This window comes from Rhinolophus hipposideros (genome assembly GCF_964194185.1).
Source record: "Rhinolophus hipposideros genome assembly, chromosome: 14".
In the NCBI taxonomy this organism is placed as follows: Eukaryota; Metazoa; Chordata; class Mammalia; order Chiroptera; family Rhinolophidae; genus Rhinolophus; species Rhinolophus hipposideros.
The window spans coordinates 27,231,257-27,251,187 of NC_138060.1; the positions used below are offsets into that span (position 1 = coordinate 27,231,257).

Consider the following 19,931-nt stretch of genomic DNA (forward strand, 5'->3'; position numbering starts at 1 on the left):
TTTTAAATCCTTGAGATGGCTATCTAATTCACAAAGAAACAATTTAATTTAGCACAGTGATTTAAGAGCCTGGGCTTTGGAGTGAGCCAGTTTTTTAAAGCCACTTTTTATCTATGTATCTTTGGGTAAAGTCTTATATATCAAGTCACAATTTCTTCACTGATAAAATGGCAATGAGACCTACTTCCTAAAGATGTGAGAATTAAATAAGATAATGCACAGACCATATTTTTCCTTTTCTGAAACCAATTATGTCTCCCTAAATGGTATCTAGTAACAGTAACTGGAAGGGAAAAAAAGAAGAGAAAATGACAGCATGGAGCTGCACAATATTGTGATTTATGAGAAATATATTTTGGTCACTCAGATGTCCAGTTCTTGGTTCACAGCTCCCAAAACCCTTGGAATTTCCTAAGTGTTGAGAGTGACAACAGTGTCTTTTGTTATGGTTAATAGAGTGACTTTTGGAAAACACCTAAGGATGGGGGCCCGGTTGCCAACGGAGCCAACAACATGATTAGAAGTTTGGAACTTTCAGTGCCACCCCCAGACCTCCAAGAAGAGAAGAGGAGCTAGAGGTTGAGTCAATCACCAATAGCCAAAGATTTAATGCATCATGCCTATGTAATAAAGCCTCCATAAAAACCAAAAGCAGTAGGGTTCAGACAGCTCCCAGATTGGTGAACACATGGAGGTGCTGGGACACCTGGAGATGGCGTGGAAGCTCCATGTCCTTTCCCCACACCTTGTCCTGTGCATCTCATCCATCTGGCTGTTCCTGAGTTATATCCTTTTATAATAAACTGGTGATCTAGTACGTAATATGTTTCCTGAATTTTGCGAACTGCTCTAGCAAATTAATGGAACCCAAGGAGGGGGGAACCTCCAATCTGTACCCAGTCTGTCAGACACACAGGTAAATAACCTGGGCTTGCAACTGGTGTCTGAAGGGCAGTAGAGGACAGTCCTGCAGAACCGAACCTTTAACCTGTGGAATCTGATGCTGTCTCTGGGTATAGTGTCAGAATTGAACTGAATCCTTGGACATCCTGTTGGTGTCTGAGAATTGCTTGGTGTGATGTGGGACCCCACACACACATACACTGAAACTAGGTCTCATAACTAATTTAAGCTCTCTATAATATAAAATTTATTATAATTTTAATAATAATAAAAATTATTATTTTTAGTAATAATTCAATTGCCCTCACCCCTTCCCCAGGACCTCTTCCTGCCCTCAACCCACCATAGGAAACTATCCAAGTGCATTAGAAATACCTAGATATGGGCCGGCCCGGTGGTTCAGGCGGTTGGAGCTCCATGCTCCTAACTCCGAAGGCTGCCAGTTCAATTCCCACATGGGCCAGTGGGCTCTCAACCACAAGATTGCCTGTTCAATTCCTCGATTCCTGCAATGGATGGTGGCCAGCGCCCTCTGCAACTAAGCTTGAACACAGCACCTTGAGCTGAGCTGCCGCTGAGCTCCCAGATGGCTCAGTTGGTTGGAGTGCGTCCTCTCAACCACAAGCTTGCTGGTTCGACTCCCGCAAGGGATGGTGGGCTGTGCCCCCTGCAACTAGAAAATGGCAACTGGACCTGGAGCTGAGCTGCGCCCTCCACAACTAAGACAACAACTTGACTTGGAAAAAAGTCCTGGAAGTACACACTGTCCCCCAATAAAGTCCTGTTCCCCTTCCCCAATAAAAATCTTTAAAAAAAGAAAAGAAATACCTAGATATGATAACCAAAAAGTTACAAGCCAATTAAATTTTTTAAGTTTTTGACTCATGACACACCAATTATATTCCCATAATTTTTATATCATTTTACTTCTCACTAAGACCTTAACCAGATAAAATTCAATTCAGGTGATTCAATTCTCTTTTTAATCTAAACCTAGTATTTACATATTCAGTGAAATGTAGAAGAAGTACTCAAGAACATTCAGGCAAACAGGAACATTTTCAGTGGTGAGTGTAGTACATTCTAAATGTTCAAAACGTTATTGCTTTAGATTAAATAAGTATCTAAAAAGAAAAGTCAGAATTCTAGCCCAAGACTATAAGTATCACTAAAGTACAGCCTTTTTATTCTATTAGGTTTCAACATCACCAAAAAGTACCAAGTTCTTACCAACTTTGCTAGGATTCATAAAATCCAATAAAACATAGCATCTGCCCTTAAAGAAACTGAAAAATCTAACATGAAAAAAACAATGGTAATAAATACGAACAAAATAAATGTTAGACCTCAACAAATGACTTATGTGATAAGCATTATATTTGAAAGCATGAAAGGAAAGATATAACCAATACCAGATCAAAATTATTGGGGTTGGAAAATGTTACACTGTTGCTGATGTGTCCTATGTAGTTAGGCCTACTATGGATGTTTTTGTACTGAACATGTAGACTTTTTTCTTGTTATTCCCTAAATGATACAGTGTAACAATTTACAGAGCATTTACATTGTTTTAGGCACCATAAGTAATCTAGAAATGATTTAAAATATACAGGAGGATGTACATACGTTACATGCAAATACCACCCTTTTCTATAAGGGACTTGAGCATCCTCAGATTTTGGTGCCCGCAGGGGAACCCTGGAACCAGTCATACTGACGGATGATTTTATTTATGTTAAAACTCATTAAGTTAAACACTTCAAATATGTGTAATTTATTGCATGTTAATTATACTTCATTAAAATTGTTTTTAAAAGTTTAATAAAGTGATAAATGAACATTAATTTTAAAACCTGGTCAACACTGAGCCATGATCTGTGAGACAAACAGGGGGGAAAAAAGGAAAGCAGTATAGAATTGCTGATAAGAATGAAACAGTCCTAAATTTGAATATCAGTTTCAAGAATAATTAGCAAAGGCAGTTTTGGCTCTCTAAACTTCAGTCTCATTTTCTATAATAATGGGATACTAATATCTACCTCATAAGGCTGATGTAAGGATTAAAAGAAATAATATATGACAAATACGTCTGCCATTTAGGAAGTACACAATTAATGACAGCTATAATAATATATTTCTCTAAATCTGGTGGACGGCATGTTTCTTTATATGTGAGGCCTACTTAACTCTTGATTTACATACAACTGTGACAAGTTTAATTACTTAAACAAAGGGAAGACTATAAGAAGCAGTGTATACAAATAAAAGAACTTGGAGAGCAAGGAAGAAGGAAGAAGTATCACCTTATAGTAGAAAAAACTGACTGATGGTCCTACTGAAACTTACATTATCCAGAACAAATTTCATTATACATGGAATACTATACTATCTTTACTATCTTTAAAAGGGTGAAATATTTTTTTTCTTATAAGGCTTGAAAACAAACACACATTTCAGAAAAAATATTATTCTAACGTATTTAATTTCTTTGAGTTTTACTTCGTCAAGAGGTAAACTTTACTAATCTAGAAACACTTGTAACAGTCTAATCCCCTTCAACATTTGAACAAATGAAACATTACTATTTAAGACAAAATAAATTTCCTGTAACTAAATAATTTAATTTGGATGATTCTCAATAATCCTGAAGATATAAACTCCTTCAAAACTGAAACAAAATGGTGTACTGAAATAGCAGTATATTTTGCTATTACAGCTCACTTGCCTACTAATTCTTGGCCTTTAAGCAAATTACAGGAGGTCCTCAAATAACGTGGTTTTGTCTAACGTTTCATTATACCATTGATGAGGAGGGAAAAAAATCAATTCCCAGCCAAGGGCATTGTGTGTGGAATTTGCACATTCTCCCCATGTACTCTGGTTTCCTCCTCCATCCCAAAGATGTGCACGTCTAAATTGTCCCAATTTGAGGGTGAGTGGGTGTGTGTGTGAATGCACCCTGCGATAAAAGGGCATTCTGTCCAGGGTGAGTTTCAGCCTTGCACCCAGGATAGGCTCCGGCTACTCAAGAACCTGAACTGTAATGAGCGGTTTGGAAAATAATCATCTTGTTTTTCTTCAGCTTTCTTAGATGTATGCATAGCTCACATTTATTTCTATGTTTAATATTAGAAGTGTTCTGAGTTTTTAAGTTTGGTCACGTTTTTGTGACCAGAAATATACCACAGGAAGTTAATTCTTATTTATATCAATTAGTGTATGATAAAATTGGTTTCACTATACATAATTTCACTTAAAGTCAAAGCTACAGTTTCCAAGAATCTATCCATGACATTAAGTGAGAGCTTACTGCACTTAACTTAATCTCTAAAGTGTGGATAAAAATATTTCTCATCCCGTAGTGTTACTGTAAAGAATAAATGAGACAATGTATGCATAGAAAGCATTTTATATAGTACTTGGCACAAAGTAAGCAAACACTCAATAAGTGTTAGCTGCTATTCTTTTTTACTACTGTTAAACATGCCCCACATAATGATCACAAAGTAAATTTAACACTAAGATTTAGAAGGATTATATTTAATATATACACTCATATATGAAAAATATATACACACCAATACTACATTTATGTGCATCCATTAGAAAGGATTACATTTATTGTAAAATTGTAAATTCTATTCTAATTAACACTAGTTAATCTAATGTCAGATTAGACAATATTTGAAAACTGTTAGTACTTTACCGAAATGTCCTCATATCTTTCTTAAAGATAGATGTAAAATCAGTAGGAAGTCTAAATCCTGATAGAAAAAAATGTGGAAGGATACTACCTCATCAGTTCATGTTCTTCTACTTCCACTATTCAAATATGGAATGTCCTATTCTTTTGTCTATCCTTTCCCACAATTCAGCTAAATAAATGACTTCAAAATGCAAAACATTGTAATATCTTAGCTGGATCAACAAAAATTAGAAAAGAATTCTACTTTTTTTCCCCTGTGCTTTCCTAAAACTAGGGGACCTTATTTTACTCGCATACCTAACAAACTGTTGTTATCTACTTAGGGAATATACATATATACACACACACACACACATCTATATATCTACTTAGGCCAGAGTTAAGATGTAGACATATAATTTCACATTTTGTCATACTATCACACAAAGTACCTCCCGTGAAATAATCTGCATCCAAAGTACTGGCATTTGCTGCTAAAGTGAAGCAAAGGTTTAATCACTGGACAGCATTCACAGAAAATTAAACCAGTGGACCTAAGTAAGACATGTTCAACAGTGGGGCTTCTTGGGGTGTTCTTTTTCTCTCCCCAAGCAATCTATACAATTTTCCAAACTATATTCATAATATATTCATCCCCAGGATCACTACTCAGAAGCAGATAAATAAACCATTGCACAGCCAGAACCGACCAAACATGTTTTGACAGATCCAGGCCAACCAATCGCAAAGCTTCTGAATATGCACCCCCACCGCCTATACAGCACCAGCCTTTGGCTCCAGCATATGTTCCTTTCCTTCCTGTAGTTCTAGTTCTGGCTTTTGAGGAAAGAAAAATAAAGCTCTCAATTGAGTGGATCAAACTTCCAACAGGGTAAATTTAAAAAGACTGTCATATAAATCCCTTCAAAGAAACATCTGTTCAATACAAATGAATGCAACTTAGTTATAAAAGACAATACAACAAAAATTCAACAAATTTTAATATTTTTAAAGATCAAAAGAATAATTATTCAGATATGCAACTTTCATCAAATTATAAACCAGCTAGCATAAATAGAGAACAATATAACTCAAAGCCAAACAGTACCATGCAGAGGGCTACTTTTAATTTTCTGTCTATGTTGATTCTATTAGGTAACATGCATCTGAACAATGAAGTCATTTTTGTCTTAACCTTTTAAAAAATTCTAGAATAAGAATAGAAGGTTTATGGAAGGGGAAGGTTTATAGATTGTTGGATGGGGTAGTATACTATTAATTAATTGCAAATATCAATTAACAATGCAGCCTTATTATTTCCAACAAACAGGAAATATAAGCAGGAGAACAGTATTTCTGGAAAATGTTAAAATTAATGATTCAATCATTCATTTAGCAAGTATTACCCCATACCTACTCTTTGGTTAAAACTGCAGTATACACCAACACATGTAAAAACCTAAAAAATAGGAAAAGTACCTATAAGCACATGGAAAAGCAATTCCCACATGTATATTTATTTAAATATTAAGAATAAAATAATATTAAACTAACTTTAATAGGGTATATCTAAAGGGTATATCTAAATCTATGCAATGAGTTTTCTCCTTCACCGACATCTCCTTTTGGCTACCACCAGAAGGTACTTCAAGTCCTATATATCTAACACCTAATTCATGATCTTCCCCTGAAAAAAAAAAAAAAAAACCCACAAAACTTTTCTTTCAATATTCCTTTTCTCAGTGAGGGGCACTAAATTGCTTAAGCCAGAAACCTAGGAGTCCTCCCTCTCTCCCTCTTATTTCACCCATCACCAAATTCTGCTGACTATGCCTCCTAAATATTCTTGAATTAATTCCTTTCTCTTCCTCTCTACCAAGACCACTCTAGTCTAAGCAAGTCACCAGCATCTGAACTAAACTAGCTTCCTAACCAATACCAATGCATTCACTCTGGTAACCCTTCAATCCACATCCCTTCAATCCATTCTCCGCCTTACTGTAAGAAAGCAAATCTGACCCTCCCCTTTCTTGCTTACAATCCTCTGGTGGTTCCTCATTCCACCTAGAATAAAGGCAAAAACTTCTTAACATGACCTATAAAAAGCTGCAAAGGGCAGGCCTATCTCTCCACCGCAAACCACGTTCCTTCTCCCTTTAGCTCTCACTTCCCAGGCCATATTAGCCATAATTAGGTCTCTCATTACACCCTTTACCCTTCTAACACAGGGCCTGTGTACCTGATGTTTCTTCTGCCTGGACATCCCTCCTCTTTGCCAAGTTAACACCCACTCTTCCTTCAAATCATAAGTACTATTTTTTTTAGGACGCATTTTCTAACCTGGTCAAATTTCACTAATATCACTTATACCGCCACCTATTGCCTACAAGTCCAGTTGCCAGCAAACACAAAATGTTCAATACCAAGTCAAGCTCCCATCATCATGATCCTTACTATATTTAATTTCCTTTAGCAAGGTTACTTTAACAAGGATAATGAAGTTTATTCATCATAGGCTGTGTTCTGATGGCTTCCTATTATATAAGCTAGCCATCAAAAAGTCAAACTCCAACGAATACTCGAAAATAAAGCAATCTAAATCTGTTTGATTATAGTTTTCATAATGAAATTACTAGTAATTTTTTTTTTTTTGCTTTTCATTTTCAAGTCCCAAAGCTAAAACAATGACAAATCACTGGTTTATCTTGAAATCTGAACCTGTTACTCAACTTATCTCAAGGTAAATTACTGGAAAAAAAAATCTGTCAAATAATAACATTTAAAGAAGTTAAAATCTCTAGACATTAAAAAAAAAAAGAGCTCAGTGGGAAAAGAAGAAATCAGGGCAATGTTTGGATGAAAAACCCTCTTCCACCATACAAAACAAGAAGAAAGACATCTTCCTCATGAATTCTGGCAAGGTCAAGTTTCAGCCTTATTCACAAAATTCTTGGATAGCTTCCTTGGCCTAAAAAAAAAAACCCACACTATTTCACAGTGACTGAGTAAAGCCTGGATATGGATATGGTTACTTAGAGGAATCGCCCATTTTGACGGTAAGCAAACAGTTCTGAATGGTGTTTCAACAATTCTAAGTCATAAAAACAGTGGGTATTATAATTCATAACAAAATAAAAAGACAAATGACTGAAAAAAATGTAACATATCCTATTATAAAGAGGCTAGATTATCAGAAATTAACAATTTATTAAAAAATAAACATTCCTTAAGAAATTATGATAATTAAAGAGAAACACCAGTTCTTCAGATTCCAAAATGGCCAAATGACTTAGAAAGAAAATTTAGTAACAAACCTAACTCATTCTTCAGTTATTAATCTCTTCAAACAAGGTCAACAAAAGCCTACCAAAACAATGTATAACAATTATAATTTTATTCTCTTAAAACTCTATATCCTCCTAAAATAACTGTATCAATACACAAACCTCTCATTTTACGATTTTTCTCACATTTTTCTTAAAATTTTGGCATCTACCACCACTTATATGACAGAAAAAAAGAATAAACAAGCAATAAGAAAATATTAGTGGTCTCATTACACCACTGGTAGGAATACAAAATGGTACAGCAAAATGGAAAAGTTTGGCAGTTTCTTACAAAATTAAATATACAGTTATAATACGTCCCAGCAATCGCACTCCTTGGCATTTATCCCAAAGAAATGAAAACATATGTTCACATAAAAACTTGTACACAGATGTCCATAGCAGCATAACGGGTAATACCCCAAATGGGAAACAATACAAATGTCCCTCAATAGGTGAATGTTGGAACAAATCCTGGTACATCCATACCACGGGCTACTACTCAGCAATAAAAAGGAAGGAACTATTGATATGGATACATGTAACAATATGGATAGATCTCAAGAGCATTATACTTATTAGTGAATGAAAATAAGCCAATCTCACAAGGTTATATAAGATTCTATTTACGTAGCATCCTCAAAAATGACAAAACTAGAGATGCAGAACTGATTACTGGTTGCCAGGGAACAGGGACAAGGACAGGGGTGGAGGTGGTTTCCCAAAATAAAACAATGTTTTTAATTTATCCAATAAACATTAACTGCCCTTCTGAGTTTTAACTCTGGCCCTGTCTCCAGTGAAATTATCTAACTTTCCCCCTCAGCCAGCAATTCACTAAATTGATAGTAGCTAGTAAGGCAAAACATTCAGATGAGGTACTTCCGTCTCTGAGTCATAAAGATATTCTTACAAGAGCTCTAAAAAGTAGAGTAAGTATACAAAGTTGAGTCTCAGAACCCATAGCAACTCCAATCTTAGCTGCCTAAAAGAAAGTCTAACTATCAGTACAGAAAATGCAGACTATGTATAGGGGCCAAGAATGACACACTGCAAGTGGGTGTTGGCTCAAAAATATTAGTCAAATGGACTAAACATTACTGTATTTTCTTGATTCTAGAGCTCATCAATTGATTAAAAGGCACACCTGTACTTGCATTAACAGCTTTTTGAGGGGAAATACTACCATATTAAATAAACATAATTTCAAAACATTAAAATGCAAAAAACATTCCTCTTAGAATTGACAAAATCAGGGATTTGTGAAACACTACCAGTGTGCCTAACCAACACCTATCATTTGTTCCAAATTTTTCTAACTCAAAGTTGGACCAAAACACTACTCCTGGACCTTTATTCATCCCAAAATCTATTGTGCCTTCAAGATAAAATTTACAATAACCTACTGATGAAAGCAAACAGAAGTAATCTTTTGCAAAGATGTGGTTAGAAAGCAAATGTGTGAAGTGCAGCTATAACAAGCCTGAGCTCTACCCAGAAGAAGGCTTCAAAGCATTGCAGCTCCAACCACCGTAAAAGTAATTTGCTAACCTTCATTTCCCTTGAGTTATAATAGAATCTATGCTTAGAGTCATTGTAAAGATTAAATAGAAAACACTTGGAACCTGGTATGCAATAAGCACAACATAAGTATTAGCTTTAAAAAAAAAAAAGAAAGAAAGAAAAGCCTTAGGAAAGGACAGGCACCTATATAGGCACTGGTGGCAGCATTCGGGTTCTCACTCAGTATGCTGCAGCAGGCGTTCTCATTACCGGGGTACAACAACCTTAACTTCTTTGTGGGAGGTTCTTGCCACTCAGTTTTTTGCTCAGTCTGGTAAGAAAATTACCAATCAAGCCTAAATAGAAACAAAGTTATAGGAAGCAGGAAGAGCCGGTAAATTGAAGACAAAAGCTAATACTAATATGAAACTACTGTTCATTATAGATTTAGAGAACTCACATTTGTACAGCATGTTGTAGTTTCAAAGTACTTCTTAATACATCATCTCATTTGATCCTCAGAACAATCCTATGATATCCTTGCTGTTATCTCACATTTTATAGATGAGGGAAATGAGGCTCTTAAGTGACATTCTGAAGGTCACACAGGCAGCCAGTGAAAGGGCTGGAACTTAAATCTCCCTACTGCTCTACCACCGTTGCCTCACTAAATGGGGACAAGTTTCACAGCTAACACTACAGCTTTCAGTAGTCAGAATACACCTGGTAACATTTGTAAAAGATAGAAAAAGGTGTGGCAGCAAAGTCATGTATTAGAAAAGTTTTGGCTATGTTTTTTTTTTTAATCTAGAGAAATGATATCAAATTTTCATCAGTGGTATGTCTGGTGGATGACAATATAGGGTGTCTCCCACTTTCAGTGTTATACATATCAATAATTCTTGCACTTCTTAAAATACCATGTTTCCCCGAAAATAAGACCTAGCCAATCAGCTGTAATGTATCTTTTGGAGCAAAAGTTAGTAAGACCCGGTCTTATTTTTCTATAAGACCGGGTCTTATATAACATAAGACCAGGGATAATATAATATAATACAATACCAATACTTTTTGCTCCAAAAGACGCATTAGAGCTGATTGTCCGGATAGGTCTTATTTTCAGGGAAACACGGTAAGTATGTATTATAATTATAACGAGGAAAATAAGAAGGCTATCACAATAACTCAAAGGGGAGGCAGGGGAAATGATGAAAGCTTGGATTATAAACTCTGTAAGGGCAGGAAACCAGTTTGTCTTATTTACCACTATATCCCTAGTACTTTGTACAGTGCCTAGCACATATTAAGTGCTCAATAAACATGTCGGAATAAATAAGTGAATGAGTGAACAAATGAACATCCTAAAGGCTCAGCGAAGAAAAAAACATTTCAAAAGTAAAATATACACTCTTTGATCAACATCAAGGCCAGGAACATGAAGAAATCAAAGATAACCCCAAGTTTCATGGATTAGTTGGCTAAGTGAATCATAAGCCATTAATCAAGATAAGTAAAATTAGAGGAAGTATAGTTATATGGGAATGCAAATAGATCATAGCAAAATGCCAATGAATTTGATGGAAGATGTTAAATTTCAGGAACCAGTAGGGAGTTTAGGCTGAAGGTACAGATTTGGGAATCACCTATATGAAGCTTATACCAAAGATCAGAGCTACCGCACACCACAATTCCTGGACTCTCCCGCTCTTAATCAATAGCACAATAGGAAAGGCAGATAAAAATAGAATATAACCACTATTCTGGTGCCCTGATACCTAAACCTGACCTTCACCCCACTGATGTTTAAACTTAGATTATGAAATAAATAGACTTTATGATTTAGAGTCATTCATTCTCATGTGCTTTAATAGGACATGAAGGCCCACAGCTGCATTTTGTATTTTCACTATTTGCTACAGACAGAATTCTGGGCTCACAGATCCAGGGAAGATCAGAAATTCAATACACTTGGTATTATTTATCATAAACATACAAAATTCATATACTGGTTTAATTTAATATTATTCACTGGCAAACTGTCATAAAATAATGGTTTGTCCCATTCTACTGACTTCATAAAGTTTCAGTTTGAAACTTGAAATACTCTTGATAAAACAAATGCTTTGAGAGAGCACTCTTTATCAGTAGACAATTTTTACAGATGTTTATCTCATAAGACAGAAAAAAGTTTTTTTGGATTATTTTTTTATCTTATCCCAGGATTACAACACACTTCCAACTATCTCCACCCATGCAAGTCTCTTCCCCCTCCAATTCATTCTGCCTATGAACTGGGGGAGGAGTACACCTCCCCATTTCCTTTGTTTCAACTCTACCTCTCAATATTCATCCTTCGCATCTTAAAAGAACCTCACTCAAAACTAAGCTCGAAAAGTCAACAAATAGGTAGGCTAGTCTCATAAATACAGAAACATACAATGTAAGACTAATTTATCTTCATGCTTTCATTCATGTTATTTTCATCCCTGCAAAGTTATCGCTTTTGTCCAATATTTACCCAAATAGAGGCCACAGATCAAATCCTTCTCTAACCACTTCAGTCACCTAGTTTTTCCCTTATTTGAATTTCAATAATATAAACTGAGTGTCCTTCAAAAGTAAACTGTGTTTTCTTCATGTTGGAAAGTAGGCTTCCAGAAGAAAGGTGTCACATCAAATTCCAAGTCCCTAACAATAGTGAGCACACAGCTGACATCCAACAAACACTAACTCTGCATCTTAGATTTGTGGCTTCCTGATCCTCCTTAGCCTCCACATTGTCATATACCAAGGAAAAGAAATGTTATTTTGTTTTTAATTTTACTAGCAAATATTAGACGATCTAGAAGAATGCTAATGTGGGGGGCCAGTAAACACTGACATCAGTCTTAAACTGAAATTTATGGCCAAGACTATCATCTCATGTCAGGACAGTAAGAAAGAAAAGCCTAATTATTAAAACACAGGAAAAGAAAGCTATTTTTGCAAAGTAGAAGAGAAAAGGGCAATTGTTCTTGCAGAATACTTGAAAGAGTAATGAAAATTCTCTAGCTACACAAAGAAACTAAGCAAACCCTAAATAAAATCAGATAAGAAATTTGACGATCATACCACACTTCTTCAGTACACTTGACATTCATTGTCGAAGCACCACATACTTAAAACACGAGGAAAATATGTGAAAATGTTGAAAAATTGGGTCAACTGACCAGAATTTTCTAAACCTATATCAACAAAACCATTTTTTTGAAAAAAATAAACAGCTTCAATAGCATTTTTCAGAACCTGAACTATACTGCACATGGTACCATTTAGGAATATATGTATGGCCGGAAAAATGACCAGTCATTCCATGAAGACCAAATATATATATATTCCTATTATATATATATATATATACACACACACACACACACACACACACACACACACACACATATATATCACTTCAACCTCTTTGGATAAGTGCTAAGAAATGTACTTGTTGATATGTATCTAGTCCCAACTTAGAGTGAACAGAAAATCTACTCTATCAGAGTAAAGAAAGAACATAGGGCCAAGTAAATAACGGAAACCACAGAGAGTGGGTTATTTCACAACAGTTGCTAATTCAGCCTATTTGGTGACTGTGTTTTCAAAAAGCTGACTTCAAGGCCATACTGAAACGAAATTTTAAAAAATAAGGCTAAGACTGAACTGAGTCACTGAATCAGAACTAGAAGGGACTCGAATGATTTTAAACATGAGAAATTAGATTCTAATTAGGTCACGCTGGTAGTTGGTAGCAAAGGCTAGAACTAGGCTTCTAATTCCTGCAATAGGCATTTACTGAGAGCCTAATGTGTGTGGAGAACTCGGCTAAGCCAGTGTCCCCTCCTGTATACCAAGATACTTCCCTCAGATGTTTAAAAACATTTAAAACATTAATTTAAAACTAACATTCTCTCCAAGGAAATTTCTGTATTAGGGCAAGACACTGTCCACATCTTGAACAAGCATGTTAAAATAAGCAGGCAAAGAAAAAAGCTTTAAAGTTGAAAAGAATTTGGAATTCCAAACAATTTACCCTTCCTGTCCTGGCTATGAAAATTCACGTGCTGTTGTTTACCATTAGAAAGATTATGATCTTCAAAAGGCATCTCTATGCACGCCCCAATACTTTAAGAAAAATGAGCCTATCCTGTTGGAAAAATGATCTGTTTTTGTCACATCACACTGAAGAATTAGCTCTGTCACAGGATTAAACTACAGCCATCTGAGCACAAAAGTCTAGGCAGAAAAAGAAACAGTACTGAAATTTGATAAACACCCCTCAGGAATATGGCATTTAGCTGTTTCAATGGCGTGTTTCATCTAACGATCTCAAAACAAATGTTATTTACATTAGCAAGAATCAAAGCAGTAGCACAGTGACCCAATAAAGAAATATATCAATGACCTAGAAGGAATTCAATACTGATGTTCTGAATTCAGCCCTCTGCTCTAAAAACAAGATCCGGTTTTATGTAATAACAGTGTGGTATGATAGGAAATATATATTTGGTATTTGTCCCTGGCACAGAGCTCCTAAAGCCTTAGAATTTCCTGAGTGATAAGAGTATCTTTTGCTATTCATAACAAATTCCTTTCAACCATACCTGAGCTTATGCTAACGAGGTGGGCTCCAGACAGCTTCAGAATGGGAACCCGTTGCCAGAGGAGCCAAGCAAGTGATGAGAAGGTTCAAACAAATTTCATGCCCTGCCTCCAACCAATGCCAATGATTTAACCAATTCATTCCTAGGTAATGGAACCTCCACAGAGACCCCTAAACAAAGAGGTTTGGAGAGCTTCTGGATGGTGAACACATGGAGGTACTGGGAAGGTGGTGAGCCCAAGAGGACAAGAAAACTTCCCATACCTTGCCCTATGCATCTCTTCCATTTGGCTGTTTCTGAGTTGTATCTTTTATAAAAAAAAACTATAAATGTAAGTAAAGTATTTTTCCCAAGTTCTGTGAGTTATGCCAGCCAATTTTCAAATGGGGGGGTCTTAAGAACCCCCAAATTTGTTGCAAAGTATAGGTGGCCCAGGACTTGCAACTGGCATGTACAATGGTGGCAAGTCTAGTGGAACTGAGCTCTTTAATTTGTAGAATCTGACACTAACTACAGGTAGATAGTGTCAGAATTGAAATGAATTGTTGGACACTGTTGGTGTTACAAAATTAGGCAATTAGTTGTGGTGGGGGGAAAAAAAGCATACCAGTAGTTAATTCTTAGTCTGTATTTGTAAAGCTTGGAAATACGAATGGATTTGTTAATATTATCTCTCCCAGTTTACCTTGCCACATATGAAGACCCAAAAATGTAAGCAATGTTGTCATAAGTTATTACTAATAATAATTATCATTAATTGTATGCCATCTATATACCATGTCTGTGCCAGGCATTAAGCTTAGGATACGTTATTTCCATTGCACACAACTCTGAAAGGTAGACACTGTCCCCAGTAGCAGATGAGAAAATTAAATCTCATCGTTAAATTTCCTACTGCACAAGGCAAGTGGTAGAGCTGAAGACTTAAACCTACTTTTAACATACAAATCCATGTCTTCTTCTACACTATAGCAAGCTTTACTTCTTATTATGTAGTATAAAATTATAAACTCTACCTAGCAATCCTTGAGGAGAACATGTCCCCAATTACACCCTTGAAAGACTTAAGAGATGTAAAGTCTTCTGCTGAAAAAAATATATATAAATAAAATAAAAATGAAATTCCATGTATAGATCTAGTATTCTATTTTTCTACTTTATACATTTTTAAAAACTGTCTTTTCAGCATTGTATTCTCTTGCTGGTTGGCAAACATTTAATTTTTGTTTTCCTCAGTTATTAAGGAACTAAAGTCAACAAGACTTCATCACTTTCTCATCATTCCCAATATCAGCACTAAGGAGAGAGGGTATTCAGAAAACCTTAAGAGCTGGGAAGGACAAGATCATGTAGTCCAAACTCTTGCAGGGACACCATTTATAGTATCTCCAGAAGACAATCATCCAGGCTATCTCTAATGACAGAGACCTCACAATTTAGTTGATTCCATTGTTGGACAAATCTTACTGGGCAAAAGGTCTCCCCTACCGGGATGAAATTCACCTCTGAGGTACCTTCTACCTATTGTCTGTCCTCTGGAGCAATACAGATGCGGAGTCTGCTCCCTCTTGCTTAAAACAACTCTTCAAATATATTTAGATTGCTAAGTTTTAAATATTATCTTCTATACCAAAACAGCTCCTAATTCTTCAACTGTTCTTCATTAGATATAGTGGTTACAGCTCTCAGTATTCTGGTCACATTCATCGGACAATTTAGAATATCATTGTCTCACTGAAATGTACAATCCCTAAGTGGACACAATAATGCAGATAAAATCTGACAGGACAAGAACAAACGGACTATTACTTCTCTTAATCTAGCACTGTCTACCTGTGAATGTTCATCAATGTTAGTCTCTTCTCAAAGCCACATCATACAATTACCTTACATTATGGTGGCTTTTAAATGAAAAAGAAACTATTTTGGGCCAAATCATTTCTGGCCCGAAGAGTAGGACCTTACATTTTTATCACACCTATCTTGCCACTTTCATACTTCATCCTGTCTTAGATCACCTTGATTTTCTTTGATGTAACATATTAGACACCCTCCCAGTTTTAGCATCATTTACAAAATTTTGGGTAAGCATGCCTATTATCATACCATTATTCAAGATCTAGACCCACATAGCTTAGCAAAAGCAGAACTCACAAATCCTATAATCACACTGTGCTTTCTTTATAACAAAATAAGTAAGCAAACCAAATTTAAAACACTAATAAATTGGGAAAAGATATTTGCAACACATCTAGTAATAAGCTGATTTCATTACATAAATGGCTCCTACAAATTCATAAGGGGAAAAAAAGAAAAATCAATGAAAAACAACCAAAGTCTAACATGAACAGCCAATTCACTGAAAAGGAAAGATAAATGACTTTTCATATAGATAAAAAGATCTTCAACCACACTCATAAAGAGCAATGTAAATTAAATCTAAATGTTATACCATATTTTAGCTATCGGAGTGGCAAAGATCAAAATGTTTGATAACACATCTAATTTGTAAGGAGTGTGGGGGAAATAAGCGCTCTCGTAGATTGCTGATGGGAATGTAAATTGATTCCAACTCTTGAGAGCACAATTTGGAAATACCTGTAAAAAATTTAATTATACCCACCTTTTCTCTGGAGCATGGATATTCAATAAAGCATTATTTGTAATAGCAAAAGTGCTAGACACTTAGTTTTCAACCCAACAGCCATTTCTCCCTTCTTCCTCATTAAGAACTTCCTCATCAGAACTCACGTTTCGTTCAGGGTAGTAATGTGCCTAACCCCTAGAGATTTCTCATGATTGGTTGAGGCCAAATATGGTTATCATATTCTCTTTACCAGATAATGATCACTTTCCCAGACAAAGCTTGGGCTCAGGGGCAGCAAGGTGACACTCACTAAAATGTAAGAAATGTTATATAAAATGTACTGGTTGTCTTAATGCTGTGTGGGCATATGGGAAACCCAAAGAAATAAAATTATGTTAAATACACAACATGTAATACTATGCAGCTATTAAAAAAATGATACAAGTTTGTAAGTAGTGATATATTTTATAAGGAAAAAAAGCAAGGTGTATTCAAAAGCAACTGTTTGAATAGTAGGCTTCCATGTGAGTTTTTAAAAGGTGGGATATAAATAAATACATGTACACATATATGCACATAAACTATCTCTGGAAGGATACACAAAAAACTGGTAAAATCGTTGATTCTAAGTGGGGGCTGGACATCAGAGATTAAAAGGGAGATATTTTTTCACTTCTTAATTGTTTCAAATTTGTGTATTTCTATTCAAAAAATGTTTGAAATAAAAATAAAAATTGCTTTTAGACTTACATTATGCAAAAGATAATGTGAAAACTGGTCAAAGCTGATATTTCTAGAAAATCACTAAAAATCGTTTCTGGCACAGAGCCCTCTGGCCTATAATCAGTACTCAAATATTTGCGACATGAATTGCTATGGAATCTATCCCTGACACTGCCACTTATGGAGTCTAAGAATCTAGAAAGAAAATACTAAACTTCACATATTTGAACCTCTCTCTTCACAGTCAAGGTTGGTCAGATAATTGCTTAACTCTGTTTTCTGTCTTCTCTACAATATTTGAGCACTGACCTAACCATCAAAAGGAAAGCAGCTCACAATAGCCCTCTCTGGGTTTTCCATGTGCACACACAGGTTAGGACAATTAGTAAGTAGTATGAGATCACTAACAAATATTGGCTCCAATCTGCTACTTCACTTCCACTAGAACGTATGCTCCATTCAGACAGAAACTTTTATCCATTGTATCTCCAGAACATACAACATATATGAAAGTACTCAATAAATATATTTTAAATAAACAAATGAAGGAAAAGAGGTCTTCCATAAATGCCAAGACTAAGTTACATCTAATCATAACCTATCTACTTTGGTTATTTGTACAAGTTCATCTGGCTGAGGACGCTCCATAGACTGGATACTTCTTCTAAAGAATACACAAGAGTGGCTCACCTGTCTTTTTCAGCCATCTCAGGGCCTGTGGAGGACTTCTAAACGATAAGTATGTCTGGAAGGCTGTGGTCCAAGGCCATTTTTGCTAGCTATATGCAGGGTCTCCAGAACCGAAGAGAGCACACAGCTCTTCTTAAAATTGAAGGTGTTTATGCTCAAAAAGAAACTGAATTCTATCTAGGCAAGAGACGTGCTTACGTGTACAAGGCAAAGAACAATACTGTTGACTCCTGGTGGCAAACCGAACAAAACCAGAGTAATCTGGTGAAAGGGAACTCATGCTCATGGAAACAATGGCATGGTTTGTGCCAAATTCCGAAGCAACCTTCCTGCTAAAGCCACAGAATCCATGTAATGCTGTACCCCTCAAAGATTTAAACTTATTTGAAAAGTAAATAAAGTGAATCTATTCTCTTTTTTTTTAAAAAAAAAAAAGATAGGAATGTGAAGAGATTCTCACAAGCCCCTCTGAAAGTCCAAATATTAGTATTTAATGTGTCTTACAGCCGTATAACCTAGGAAAGAAGAGTAGGACAACCAATTGGTTCCTAGATAATCTCCACATTTCATCTTTTTCATAGTAACTACTAAGGATGATTTGAAAACTCTGAAGGCATTAAACAAAACTTTAGGAACTAAGAACCAGTGGTTTAGAATACCCTCAAAATCTCAAAGTATATTTTCCAATATTATTGTAAATGAACAATCAATCAAGCCAGTTGCTAACAATATTAGTTAAACATTTTAAATCTTCTCCTGTCAAGGTCATTACCTAGACTTATAGATTGTTACCTAAGTGCCCAATGTCATCAGCGTTTAGAAATGTTTTGCTATTGGAAAGGCAGCATCTCCAAATAGACTTTTACCTCCGCTGACCCACTGAAACTAACGTAGGGCCCCTCACAAAGTCCCCTGGCCTCCCTTTCCTCGACCTATATAGCTCAAGGATAGATCATTCTCCTGTGGCTAGAGCTCGGAATGTCCCTTGTCCCACCCAATTCCCCGTTTTAGAAAATTACCCTGAAACTTATGATTAGTACCCTTCGGCTTACTGATCACAATCTCTATGATCTAGCATTCTTTCCAGGCTACTCCCATCCTGGGCTGCTGACTCCACCAGAGAATCACATGGCCAGAGGGAAGGCTCCAGCAGGACCCCGGCCCCTCTGGAGGAGTGCCCAGATTTTCCCTTAAATACCCCAGGCTGGTCTGAGAATGTTAAGGCAGTTTTTGGAGGTGTTAACCCCCTGCCTTCTCAGACCACCGGTGTTCTGATAATCAATGCTTGTTCTAACAGCCCAACTCCTGTACACGCCTTTATTGGCTGAGCAGCGTCGGCCTCAGTTGGCCTCCATTTGGAACTATTCTTGCCGAGGTTACCAGTAACCACCACAGCTACATCAAATGGTTTGCAGCCTTCAGCGTAACTGTAGTATTTGACACAGTTGATCACTCCCTACTCCTGGAATCATTTTCCTCATTTGGCTCCATGAGACCCCCCACCGGGTTTTCTTCAGGCTGCTGTTACCAAGTCTCCTTTGATTGTTTTCCTCACCCCCTCCAGGACCTCTAAACCGTTCTACTCCAGAGTTAACTGAGTTCTTCCACCTCGCCTTTCTTCTGTCACTGCTCACTCCGTTGGTGACCTCATACAGGCTCCTGACTCAACACAACCTATTTGTCAACACCCAGTGGTACACTTCCAGCAGATCTCTCTCCTGAATTTCAGATTCACAAACCCAACTAACTACCTAGTCAACATCTCTACGGAGTCTAACAGGTGTCTGCAGTGTCGTATGTCCAAAACTGAGTTCCGTTCTTCCCCTCCAAACTTGTTTCTCTTTCAGGCCTCATGTCGATAAATAGCAATGCCATCC

At 36.3% G+C, this 19,931-nt stretch overlaps 1 protein-coding gene and 1 pseudogene across 14 annotated transcripts in view; one reads left to right on the top strand and one right to left on the bottom strand.

The window, feature by feature from the left end:
- TMCC1 (transmembrane and coiled-coil domain family 1) overlaps window positions 1-19,931 on the bottom strand; it is a 180,000-nt gene that overhangs the window by 147,793 nt on the left and 12,276 nt on the right. The gene's annotated exons all lie outside the window — the stretch shown is intronic.
- LOC308507611 (large ribosomal subunit protein eL33-like) lies at window positions 18,106-18,432 on the top strand (annotated as a pseudogene). Its single transcript has one exon. The product of its transcript is annotated as a large ribosomal subunit protein eL33-like (transcript).